The sequence below is a fragment of the Gallinula chloropus genome, assembly GCF_964237585.1.
Source record: "Gallinula chloropus genome assembly, chromosome: 4".
NCBI classification, from domain to species: domain Eukaryota; kingdom Metazoa; phylum Chordata; class Aves; order Gruiformes; family Rallidae; genus Gallinula; species Gallinula chloropus.
Window position 1 is genome coordinate 12,337,857 of NC_140088.1, and position 13,282 is coordinate 12,351,138.

A 13,282-nucleotide genomic window follows, 5' to 3' on the forward strand; every position below is an offset into this window, starting at 1 on the left:
TAAAAGGTAAAATTTTAAATGTTCTAGCAAAATTTGGTACCAATGCATTTCTTCATTCTCCAGTAACTGATTTCCCATTTACTTTTTCTACAACGTAATTATCCATGAGAAAAATGACATCCACTTGTTGAAGGGCTTATCGTGCTGACTGCATTTTAGTATTTAATTCAATAGAATTAAATGCCATGACTGATGAACTTCAACCTGACTACTAACCCAGTAGATTACTAAACTTAACAGACACAGAGCAACTCCATTTCTCCTGCAAACTGAATTTGAGGCTCTGGTACAATAGATGTGGCCTTCAGTCTCTAGGCACTATCATATAGTGAATTGAGAAACCTATCTTGCAGTATTCAAAATTTGTAATTTATTCTGGTGTGGCTTATAATTCTCCTAAATATGACAAAAATGCTCTCAATCATTTGATTTACAACATAAAGCTAACACAGCAGGAATTATGTCTGCATACATAATTCATAACCAATGTCTTCATATATCACAGAATACAATATTTAAAATAGATGTAATGTTGGCTTTTTGTGAATATTTAAGCATTTTGACCTACTGATCAATTTATTTTAGTGGGTGGTCATGCTAATAAACTCACAAACTCAAATATTTACAGGAAACAGAAGGAACATGAAAAAAGGTTGAATTTATTTTTTATTTTAACGTGAACGAATGAAACAAAATCTTTCATTTATTCACTTGGATCTACCTCTATGTATCCTGCCTCTCTTAAATATTTTTTTTTGTCTATACTTGTGTCATCTATTGTCAGTTTGGTCACCCTGATAGTGCCTTTTCAGTTATGGAACCACACTAAATACTTTATTTAAAACGCGATTAAGGACTTACTAATTTGAGATGACTGCCTATTTGTATTCCGGTGAGTCGTTAGAGGATTGAGACCCAGGAGGCTGAAATTCCTGAATTTTTCCCCAAGAAAGAAACAGATTTTCTAGTGAAATCTAAACAGAAACATTAGTATCAGAATTTAATATCAATATTGTGATGTCTAGATTGAGCTCATAGCTAGAAGGCAGAAAGAGAGAGACTGCTTTCTACGCATATCCTTTCCTGTACAAGGCTATAGCATCTCACGTTTTTTTGAAGGCTTATTTAATTCATGTTGGCATTCACCAACATTTGATAAACATGTCACTCCTCACCAGGTGTTCTAACTGAAAGCAGAGATGGATGAAATATATTCCACAGTCTACTAATGACAGGGGTCCACTGTTTTAATGAAAATGTAAAAAATTATGTTTATAAAAATATTTACAAAGTTGTCTGTGAAAACAAGGATTATGAAAGGGGTGCCTACATTAATTTACATTATTTTGTGCAAAGTTCTTATTCATAAAGAGATTAATTTTCATGTGCTGGAAGCTACATTTGCATGCTATGCCATTTTTTTCTCTTCTATGTTTTTTCTTCAGGGCAGCTTGACAATCAGTACCCATCATAGGGTAAGTATTGTGTCTGTGTTTGCCTTGGAGAAATCAGCCAAGAATTCTAACAATGTACCAAATCCTCTTCTCAAAGATATAATCTGTAGAGAGCATCTACTTCATCTGACAAACATGATTTCAATTCAGGAAATAGCTCACAATCTTTCTATTGGATCTGACATCAGCGGTATCCACGGAGCCATTCTGTGCAAACTCCCTGCTTTTAAAGGTCTTCCCATCACTGTTATTGGTCTCACAGATGATGAAGTATGACACTCCATAAACAATGAGCTGGGCCTTTTGTAGGCTGCTTTGCTTTTTTTGGCTTCAAACTGCCACTGAATGTCAAATCAATTTGGCTCTCATTAGAACAGCTTTATATGTGCAAATGTATTTGTGTCTGGTTGCCACTTTTTTCTATTTTTGCATTCCTTTCTCTTTCCTTTTTTTTCTCGTCTCCCTCAGATGATGTCATTTTTCTCTAATCAAAGCCAACACCTGTTTCTCTAAAATAGAAGCCTCTGTGTAGAGCTCTTTATCACAATCTGAGTACACCCTAGATGGGCTCATTATGAATCAAGTTCCCCTAGAACAAAAAGGAAGTGCTCTGTTATGGTGACATTGTACATCACAGAGCCTGGATAAAGTCAAGAGCTGATGTAACCTTGACTTTTGACATCTCAAGAGACTGCTGTCTAGATAGTGAAAGGTGTGTAAGCCACTGTCTTTGATAAGTAGTGAAACAAACAATAAATCTGACCCTGTGTTTAAGAACAGCTCAGCTGTTACACAATGCTGTACTGTGCTTGGTGGGATTCTGGGGTTTTTTTGTTTGGTTTGTTGGTTGGTTTGGATTTGGGTTTGGGTTTTTTTTTTCCTTAAGCAATTAAAGAAACACAGAGTTGCAATTTTGAGCATTTCTGGTTTCATAAACCACAAACCTGCTTGGACAAGCTAAATGAAGAATGTCACACAATGAAGAAAATTGAGATGGCATAGAACTCTCAGTTTGGAACTTCACCAGTCAGTGAAGATCTGGTCTAACAGAGCACATTGCAAGTAGTCTGAAAAGGCTGGAGTTAAGGAAAGGGGCATTGGAGGGGGGAATAAACAGTGATATGCTGAAAAGTTAATAAACCTTCTGTCTGTGACAAATATGAAAGAAACATAGGCTGGTTTTTCTTCAACTTAGGACCATTTTGCCTCTTATAAGACTTGTCTCATGGAAATAGCTCCCAAAGAATACTGTGCCTGGAGTAGGATTGGATTGTGTTGAACAAAATAGCTTTTTTCCTAAGTTTCAGCACAAAATCACGTTCCCTCTTCTCCCCACTTATTACACAAGCTGAAAGCCAGAGTATATTTCCATCCATTTCTGAAGGAATATCTCAGTTTTCAAATAAATTACCTAACGGAGGTCAGAGGCATGTTCTATTCCAGGTAACAAAGCACTTCTAGCCTGATTTGCACATAGTCAGGCTACATGCTGTGTCCTCTTGCTTGCGTTGCTCCTTTTGCATAGAACCAGAAATATTTTTATTTTTTTTTTACTTCTTTAAATGGAAAGATGCACATTTTAGAATCTGGGGAACCTACAGATAGACAGTGGGAGTGAGACAGAAAAATATTGGTGCTAACTATGCCTCGACTCCCTCTAAACATGAGTGTTTGGCACTTATGAAGGAAGATTTCACTGGACATTGCAGGACAAAAATATAGAGAGAACCAGCTTTTTCTCATCACTTGTTATAATGGGGCAAAACGCCTTCAGAGGACCTTCAGTTGTCCAAGGAGGGTCCTTGCTCAGTTTGTGAGTGGATGAACTCAAGATTGTGAGTGTGATGGGACTTTGAGTCAGATCTCTCCAAGGAAAAATGCCTATTTTGAGAGCTGAAGAAGAGGTTTGCTTGGCTCAGATACTCAGTGATTTCAAATCCAGCACTACCTCTAACTGAAATATATTGGTAATCTGCCATCTGTGGTTTTCTTGAACAGAAATTTTGACTGAAGTCCAGGTCTTAGTAGATATGAGGCCACATTACAAAATCCATCCTCCTACTCGACATCATCTTTCATAGTATCTTACTATGCCTTTGCATTAAGGACCACAGGAAAGCATGGAAAATGTGGATACTTCAGTTGCCAAGTCATTTCTTGGTTTCTCTACTGAAGCTATCCATAGTGAATATTTAATTGCTGACATCTATTCTAGCCACAGGATTGTCAAAGAGGTTTTTTATGTGTAATAAATTTGCATAAACACTCTACTCCAAATATAATGAAACATAGAAAGGATAAGAAAGAACAAAATTATATTTAAAAAAATATTAAAAGACTTCTTGATTGATTTGCAGAGGCATAGCAAAATTCCTTCATATAGTGGCCTCATGAATGAGATGATAATATGCAAGTAAAGCATAATGATTGGCATATTAAATACAAGATCTTTGTCACCATCTGTTTCCTGATTGTGTCAGCAAGTTGGGTTTTTTTTCATGGAAGTGTGAGAATACACCATGGCCTCGAAGTATCAAAATGTCAATTATACATCACATTTTAAAGTTGGAAGCCCAAATCACAAAAAACATTTTGAAATGTCCCTGAATTCTGCTTGAAACACTGACAAATTATTACCTATCCTTCACATTTAGCCTTACTATACTGTAGCATGGTTATTGTGCAGGAAAATAAACCAGACCAGAAACACTATAGAAGCCAGGCTTACAACTTAGTAATGAATACTAAAAAAAATTATATAGAAGCAGAAAAGGAAGGAACTAAGAATTCTAAGCATTCAAAACAAAGTTATAAGCAAGATAGTATTCCTTTTGTTATATTATCACCTGTACTGACAGAAAAATAATGCATGCTGCTTAGTGTAATGAATCAATAGACACTGCAGAAGTAAAAAACATGTCAAAACCACATATAGCAGAGGAGCCTTTCTACTGATGTAAGTTCTGCTTTACACCTTCAGTGGTCTTATAAGAGAATCAGTGGGAGATAATGTTTCTATGTCCCACAGAGGATGAGATCTACTAGCACCATCAGCTACCAGTAACAGCAACCCAGAGGTGAAGGCAAGTGAAAAGGTTCTGGTTCTGAAATATTAACACAATTCCCTTCCCTTCCAAAGCTGAAAATGCCACTAGTGTCTCAAGGTAGTATTTCTGCTAGGGGGATGAAACAGAGGGAGAGCTATCATGCAAACTGATTCTTTGCTCGCTGAGGACACTGATAAGATCACCAGATAAATGCAACAGCCTTTAGATTTGCTCCTAGACCAGTCCTTATACCAGTGAAAATGAAATAGCTAGGGCTGCGTAAAATGTGATGAAGACCATAATCACATCCAGCCAATCTAGCATGGGCTAAGCTGGAAGAAGAACTGTAAGGGTTCTCAATGAAAAAGCGACCTTCCAAACTTGTACGTGATTAGATTTTTGATAAGCATAATGAACACATCTTTTCTATCTGATAATTTCTGATTATACCAGTAATATACATGATAAGATATACATAATAAGATGTACAATCCACTGTTCAAAACAGACTGCTCATATGATATTAGCAGATGAGTTATACATTTTGTTGCAGTAATAAGCATCTCCCCTATGAGGAAAGGTTGAGTGAGCTGGGACTGCTCAGCCTGTTCAGAGAAAAGAAGACTAAGGGGGGACCGTATTAATGTTTATAAATATCTTAAGTATGGGATGCAGGGGGAAATGGACAGCCTCTTTTCAGTGGTCTGTGGAGACAGGATGAGGGGCAATGGCTGCAGGAAGTTCCACACCAACATGCAGAAGAACTTTTTCACAGTGAGAGTGACAGAGCCCTGGGACAGGCTGCCCAGGGAGGTGGTGGAGTCTCCTTCTCTGGAGATATTCAAGACCCATCTGGATGCCTATCTGTGCAATATGAGGTAGGGAGCCTACTTTAGCAGAGGGGTTGGACCCGATGATCTCTCGAGGTCCTTTCCAACCCCTATGATTCTGTGATTCTAAGGCAGCAATTTATAGCATTCAAAAGTGATTTCAGATGAGGCTGATTGGAAAATGAGGATACTTCGGGTAACATAATTTATATTTCATGTCTGTGATCATTTTCTGTACCTGTGAAACAGGGGTGCTGGTACATGACAATTATAAAGTACTTTAATTATAATGTACATTATGGTATGGCTGTGTATTAAGCATGCATGGGCGTGTATATTAAGTCAAACAGTTTGGGAAGATTCATTTTGGGTTTTCTTCCTTAGGTTGTTCTCCGTGTGCAGTTGTATATAGGCATCTCTTCAGCAGTACTGTAATTTTTTTCCTACTTCAAAACTTTATGTAAATGATCTGTAAATTTCAGCAGAGATTTGAATCCTTCTAGGGGAGCAGCACGCTATGCCAGATACCAGTCTCTCCATTCATCAGCAAATGTTCATCATCAGCTGCTGGAAAGCAGAAAAGAATAAAAAATCAAAGTTGAAACTGTGCAGCTGTAGTTTGATTGATAAAGTTTGTAGCCTGAACCTGCATATACATACGAACCAACGCCCTAACACCATAAGCAGAAAAAAATGAATATGTGAGAAAAAAGCTTTTCTGAGAGCTTTCACGTGTGTCTGTTGCCAAGGTAACCACTGTATGTACATCTTCCGAACAGGTACATTTTTGGGGTCTGACTCTCAGCTTGTGCATCTCACGCTGAGATATCAGCTGAATGAAGGCAATAAGGAACCAGCAGTACAAACATACTATGAAAACTACTTCATGTGTTACTAGCAGATGTGGTTTTGTATGTGTACGTACTGCTGGTGTGGCTACCTTTTCGGAAAGTGAGGTCTGCATATAGGTGTGGTAATTAAATATATTTTAAATTCATCTGTGAACATTAGTCACTGTCTCAAATTCTCATGGCAGGGACTGAAGGAAGTTGTCCTTAATGTCTCTTTACAGTTTGTTTTTTTTTCTTTCTGGAAGTCCATCATATAATTTTTCCCTTCATACCCTGTAATGTTCATTCTGAAATCACATCATTTGCTAATATATGAGAAATATTTTAATTCTTTTTTTTTTCCCTACTCTGGCTGCCACTTTTTTATTCTTGACTGCTCTGTCAGGCATCCCAAATTAAGCAAAAAACCCATCTTGCTTCTTTTTTTTTGAGTGAATCGTGCTATTTCAGACTTGATCCTGAAACAGGCTTAATAGAAGCTTTGCTACTGATATCCATGTATTTTTCGTTTCCCTCACATCAGGAATACGTTATACAAAATCATATGCTTTTTTCCATGTATCCACCTGGCACATCCAAAAGAATGCTCTGAGGATTTCTGTAATTCTCTGCTTGATGATAATAGCAAATACAAAACTGTCATGGTTTGTACATGTTATATTTTTCTAGATTTTTATATGTATTCTATATAAAAACACATTATAAAATTATTGATACTTGAGTTATAATACATGTTTGTTAAAAGAAAGAACAAAGCAATTTTCTCAATCTTTTGGCTGAGAATTCATTATCTTCACTCAGTTTTCCTTTAGGTAGAATCAGGAATTAAACTCTTTCAGAACAAGAAATGCAAGGCTGTCTTGCCAGTGCTTATGCTTGAGCAACTTTACTCAGAAGAGGAGTCCTTCCAAGTTCAAGGTGAAGTCAGCTGAGTTATCAATCTGAGTAAGACTTCTCAGGTGTTTAAGGTGTTTAACCAGGATTTCAAAACAGAAACTGTGTTGCTTGAGGCTGTTAATCTGTTGCTGGGTGCCAGTTCTTACTAAGAAAAAAAAATCACAATATTTAGAGCTAGATCGGTGGCACAAAAAGCAATCCATACTATTTTCACATGAAGTTTAAAATGAGCTGGATTCAGAAACATTAGCAGTTCTTTTGTGCTCATTTCTGCAGACAGTGAGGCAATCAAACTCCACTGGCATTAATGTTTGCTGAAATTAAATATAAAATTCAGGGAAGTATTTGTAGAATGTGTTAACAGTTTTATTCTGTCAGAATAGTTATCACAGAAACAATGCCTTGTCACTTAGTAAACCAACAGCAATTAGACAACACAATTCAACTCTTTTACATGGAGTATCAAAAATGTCCAGGAGAATGATTAGGGATCGATCCACAGCATTGCAAAAATAGTGACAAAGTTAAGTGATAGTTCCTAGTTGGTCCTAATGCTGGATTTTTCATTTACTTTCCATGAATTTGGATCAGATTTATTGTGTCCCCTCTTCCTAGAGTAAAAAACCCAGACTTGTTTGGAAATTATTTACAATGATAAGTAAAATAATTAGCAGAAATTACTAAGAAGCATCATGATAAAGACAAACGTGTAAAGATAAAATGCAGTGTAAATAGAAGTTGCAAAATTCGAATTACAATATACCTGTGTGGTACAATTATACACCTATTTTACACTAGCTACCTCATTATTGTACAGAAGCTCTTAAAAATATTCAGATCAGTATTATGCTCTTTATGTGAAACTACTGATTCACAGCAGGAAAATTGTTAGTCTGAAAACTGAGATCTCATAAAGAACACTGTACACATCACTCTGAGGGAAAATATTATGGAAATACAGCATAACCTGCCAGGAAGTAAAGCTCACATATGACACACATAAACCATATACATAGTGTCATTTTAAAAAAAAAAAAAAAAAAAAAGGTAATGAAGTAAGGAAAAGTAGGGTCTTTCACTTAATTGTGCTTTTTAAAACCATAGTCACATTTTGAGGGCTAGCAGAAAGACTTAATGAAAAGTGTACTAAAGCCTCTGGGACCAGGGTTTGGTCTCAGAGCAAAATAAATATGACTTTGTGTTTGGTTTAATTTTCAAAATTACATTTTTATAATGATATCTTTTTCGTCTTCTTTCATTTTTCCTTTTCTCTTTCTGGTGAGTTGTGGGTTTTGTTTGACTTTGTTTTTTGTTTTTTGTTTTGTTGTTGTTGTAGGTGGTGGTGGTTTTTTTTAAAAAATGTTTAAGTTTTTCTCCATCCCAAAGTCGAAGATAGAAAGCCGGCGTGTCTGACTTCCAGTATGCCAATTCCATCCTAGGAGGCTGCTTATATCCAGTTCCTAGGGTTAGGGTAGGGAGAGGGAGAAAGCTGATGCCCTTGGAAAATGCAGTGCTCCTAAAAGGCTGCCAAAACAAAGTATGGGCTGCTGTGAGAAGTCTTCCTCACACTTTCCTCTGGGGCTGCAATATATCCTGTGGCAGTTTCCAGCAAGGCTTAGGGTCAATTAGGAGAACAATACTCCTTTCTCCTGGGAAGAGAGCTCTGACAGGTAAGATCTTTTTGAGAAGCCTCAGCTGACCTTGGAGTTCTCTGAAGAAGAGCTGGAAGAAGCTGCAGTGAGGGTTCCTACCTCCTTCGCTTACAGCTGGGTTAAGCAGGGCCTCTCACACTTGATTCCTTGGACAGTGTTGCAGCTACTGTGCCTGGGCTTGTACCCTGTTGATCTGGACTCTGCCCATAGCCATAGACTGGCTTCCTGGCTTGTTCATGTATGATAGGACTAAACTCTTTTGTTGGTGAGGCCATGGCTTCTGCCTTCCATGCTGTGATGCTTGGTTCCCAAAATCCCGTTTTCCTGATAAACATCAGCTGCCTTTATTGTTCCCTGACAGAGGTATGAGATGCTTAGGAAGAGCAGTGCTTCCAAAGGATCGTGGAAAAAAGTGGAGGCTTCTGTGAGAATTCTCCTATTCACATCCTTTTCACAAGGGTCTTCAGCATGACCCACTGCAGAACTGTCCACCCACACTTAGGATTAGACATAGGGCTGGGGCTAGAGGGGGAGCAAAAGATATGAAACCCATGAAAAGACTGGGGAGACAAAGAGGTTGCCAAGCCATAAACAGCACTGTGGGCTGATGTGGGAACTCCCTGTCACTTTGTATTTCCAACTGCAGCTTCAGCATGTCCCTTGACAGAAAGCTCTGCCCAGGCCTAGGACTTGGAGCAGGAGAGTCAGGTATCATATTATTTTTAGAAAAATGTTTAAAGGCTTAGCTGCAGTTAGTGTTTGCTTCCCACATTTTTTTTAAATTGTCAGAATACATCCAGGTGAGGCTTTAAATTTAAATTAGAAAGTGTTCATTGAAAGTCTTCAGTGGTATGAGGGCTTCCAATTTGAATTAACTTTTGAACAGTCTATATTTTAAAAAAAATCTCTTGAGGCCCATTTACAAATAAAAATAGTTCTGTAATATATTATTTTAATAATATTTATGATACTTATATCTTTATAGTTGTTGTGAAAGAAGAAAAATAATTTAGCAGAGATCAAATCAACAAAGAACAACTATAGTCCTGGTTTCTGTTCTTGAAGCATGAATATTGCCATTCATAGCTTGGAAATTTTTTTTCTTATGGCAGTCCATATTTATACTACTGTACACAATGCTTACCATTTACTGTTAAAGGTAGCTGTGGTCTTAAATCAAGAGAATTAATTGAGAATTACTGAATGTAATGTAAGTAAGGTATAAATTTGTCTCCTGAGAGCAACAGAAAAGAGTAACTGACCATGCATCCAAAAACATTGGAGGACTTGGAGATGAGACAATATATTGCAATGTTCTCCAGTTACGATGAAATTGTTTTCAGGAGAACGATACCACTGAGCTAGATGGGCTTACATCATAAAAAAAAAAAAAAGAGTGACATTTTATACAATATTAACACTATAATTTTGACAAACCTGCCCCATAGTCTTTGCAAGACCGAATCCATGTCCTCCTCACTGTTCTTTTTTGCTGGGATTATTTATTAGGTTTCATTTGGCTTGTTTAGTTAGAATTTTTAGAATGTCAGTGAGATGAGGCCTAAACCAAATGTATGCATTAGGCAAGAAACCTTCCAGGTTATTTCAACAACCCATATGGATGTCATTGTTTATTTTAAATTTGAACTTAATTACTGTGAGATCCCAGGCTCTATAAAGACAATGAGTGCCATCTATAAATGCTAATATAAATCAATAAAGAGGGGGAGGTTAAATGATTTATGTTGGAGCTGAGCCACCATGCAACAACTGATGCTCATTACAGCCTCAGCAATGAATGGGAAATCAAAACATTCAATCGTGCAAACAAGAAGACTATCCTATTTTGCAGGAAGTTTAAGATACTCCATTTGTCCAGGTCATCCATTTTTACCCTGTTAAAGGGTGTGTTAAATCTTGTATTTAAATAGACATTTTGCCTCAGAAAGGGCTATTGGAGTTTTCCCAATCTTTCCATGACTTTGAGTTGTTGCCAACTTTGCCTGAAAAATAACAAATGTAGGTGCCAAAACTGAACTTCAATATACATGCCAGAAGAGTATTATAGGTACAATTTTCAAGAATGCACTGCTTTACATAACTAGAGTACAGTTGCCTAAATTATCAATATTTCATATTCATTACCACTAGTAAAATGGGACTTCAGAATTGTTTTGTATATCTTCCTTCAAGAATACAAACAAATAATTGTACTTTTGAACACTGGTTGGCATATCATGGAAGCATCAGAAGAGCCTCTGTAAGGCTGCATTGACACTTCCACTGAAAGAAGGACTAACATTTCTCTATTAGAGATGTTATTTATTCTCCAAATAAGTCAGGACATACTTTCAGATGACAATTGCAATTTTCCTATAATTTTCTTAATAACTTTGTTTTAATTGATTTTAAACAAAACAAAAAAAGATTTGAACTGCTTTGTCTCCATATACATTGTTTTAGCTCCAAAAAATTAGGGAAGACGAAAAAATAGTTTCCACGGATTTAACACACAAAAGTCTTAGAGATACATTTTTAAGTATTTTAAGACTTCTTACCAAATTTAAACCTTTTGAGTAAAGAAATATATAAAACTATTTCAGAAGTAAGACTCAGGAGAAACAGAGGACATTTAGGTCACTTCAGTTTTTGCTTCCTTCCTAGCTCTTAGTCTGGCCACTTACTAAGGAAGGTCCCGGGGGTCAGGTAAATGCCATTTTGACAATCCATATTTTGTAAGCCACCAGAATGATTACTGGTGCATAAGGAAGTAAATGTATCTCATTTGAAATTCTGTAAAACTGACTTCCTGTTCTCATCTTTGACTATGTATTATGTGCCATTAAATTGAGACACAGAGACATAGACCATGAGAAGTTACCTCATTCAATACTCAATTCTTAGCATTGAAGATTTTCTTACCATTTATGGCAGCTGCTTGAGTCATTTTTGGTAAAAGACTCTAATAATAGAGATTTTTCAGCATCTTACTTCCAGATACCTTGTCTCAGGATTAAGTTCAAATCACAGACATTTCATTTTGCAGCAATGTACTAGAGGTTACAATAATATTCTATTTATACCATTTTTTTAAAAAAAATTTTTTTAGGACTATTTCAATCCATTCTGTAGGTGAAGCAAACCCACTTTTTTAACCTTTTACTTGGGTCAAGTTTTCTAAGTTGTAGGTTTTTTAGCAATTTATTTCTGCTCATACAATTTAGATTTTTTTTTTACTGTCCAGTGAATTTTCCTCCATGACCAGTATTTGAACCTATTTTGATATCCTTTTGGGAAAAGGGTTCTCTTTATTTAGATGGGAGTGAAACTAACTCTTCATTCAGTTGAATTAAGCTTTTCAAGGGCAAGAACCTCAATGCCACATGTTCAGATCTACTTGTCTTCAGGTGAGCATGGAAACTGCTTACCAACTCTATTGCATTTGCTCAGTAATGTCTAGTGGGAGACCTGGTATCATCATGTTTATGGAACTTATTTTCTTTATTCTTTTCTTCAGCTAATGTTGACTCTGTTCTTCAAGAGTGGAAGACTATTTCAGTAGGTGTTGATGCTGCACTTGGAGCTGTGCAGGAGTCAGCTCTCAAAGCAATAATGTTGAAGACACACAAAGGGTCAGAAAACTATTTTTATTAACAAGGCTAATAATTTTAGTCTGAAACAGGAATCAAAGCCACTTTGCCACCTATCAGTCTCTGAACTGTCTGCATAGTACCTGAGCTTTGAGAAGTATTTTGACTAATAATGCTTCACACGAATGAAGTGATTTCTCTCTTGAAGCACTTTAAGTAACAGGCTGCTCTCCTGCTTCTAGCAACATTTTTTGCCCATCTTTAGCCTCTGTTTTCCAGCATTCTATTCTTTGCATGTATGGAAGGATGTTTGGATGTGGGAAATGATGATTTATTGTAAGGATCACTGTAGTAGGGTTAAAACCAAATAAAATCTCACCAACTGGCTGTTCTCTTAAACATGCTGTATCTGATTGCTTCTGTTAAAAGCAGAGGCTTTTTCTTTGTTCTTATAATAAAGGAGGCCCCATTGCATCATTTACAGTTGTTTAACTTAGTGTACTTCAAACTATCATGAGAAATCCAAGATTAAAACATTGTATTTTACTTGCCAAAACAAGAAATAAAAGAACAAAGGGGAAATGTTTTAGGATTTAAAAATGTTTGACTTGTTTGAATGTACTAACCTATGTCATTTTTTGAAAGCAACAAAAAGGCAAAAAATTATGTGGAAAAATGTAGGGAAACCTGCTCTCCCTCAGCGAAAATGACACAGTATTTGCATTTCTGGCAAACTGAGTTTAGACTCATGTCATTTTATCTAACCTTCCTTTCTCGCTTGATCTGCATGGGATGTTTTCCAGGTATTAGCTGATTGTATCCAAAGGGTCTTGTTCTCCTGCTATATATTATGAATGACTTTCAAAGAAACACCTGGAAGTGCTAACACTGTGTGGTGACAGAACAGTGCTGGAATAAGAAAGGGAAGAAGTTGCATATCCTGATAGTTCTGCAGTCCACC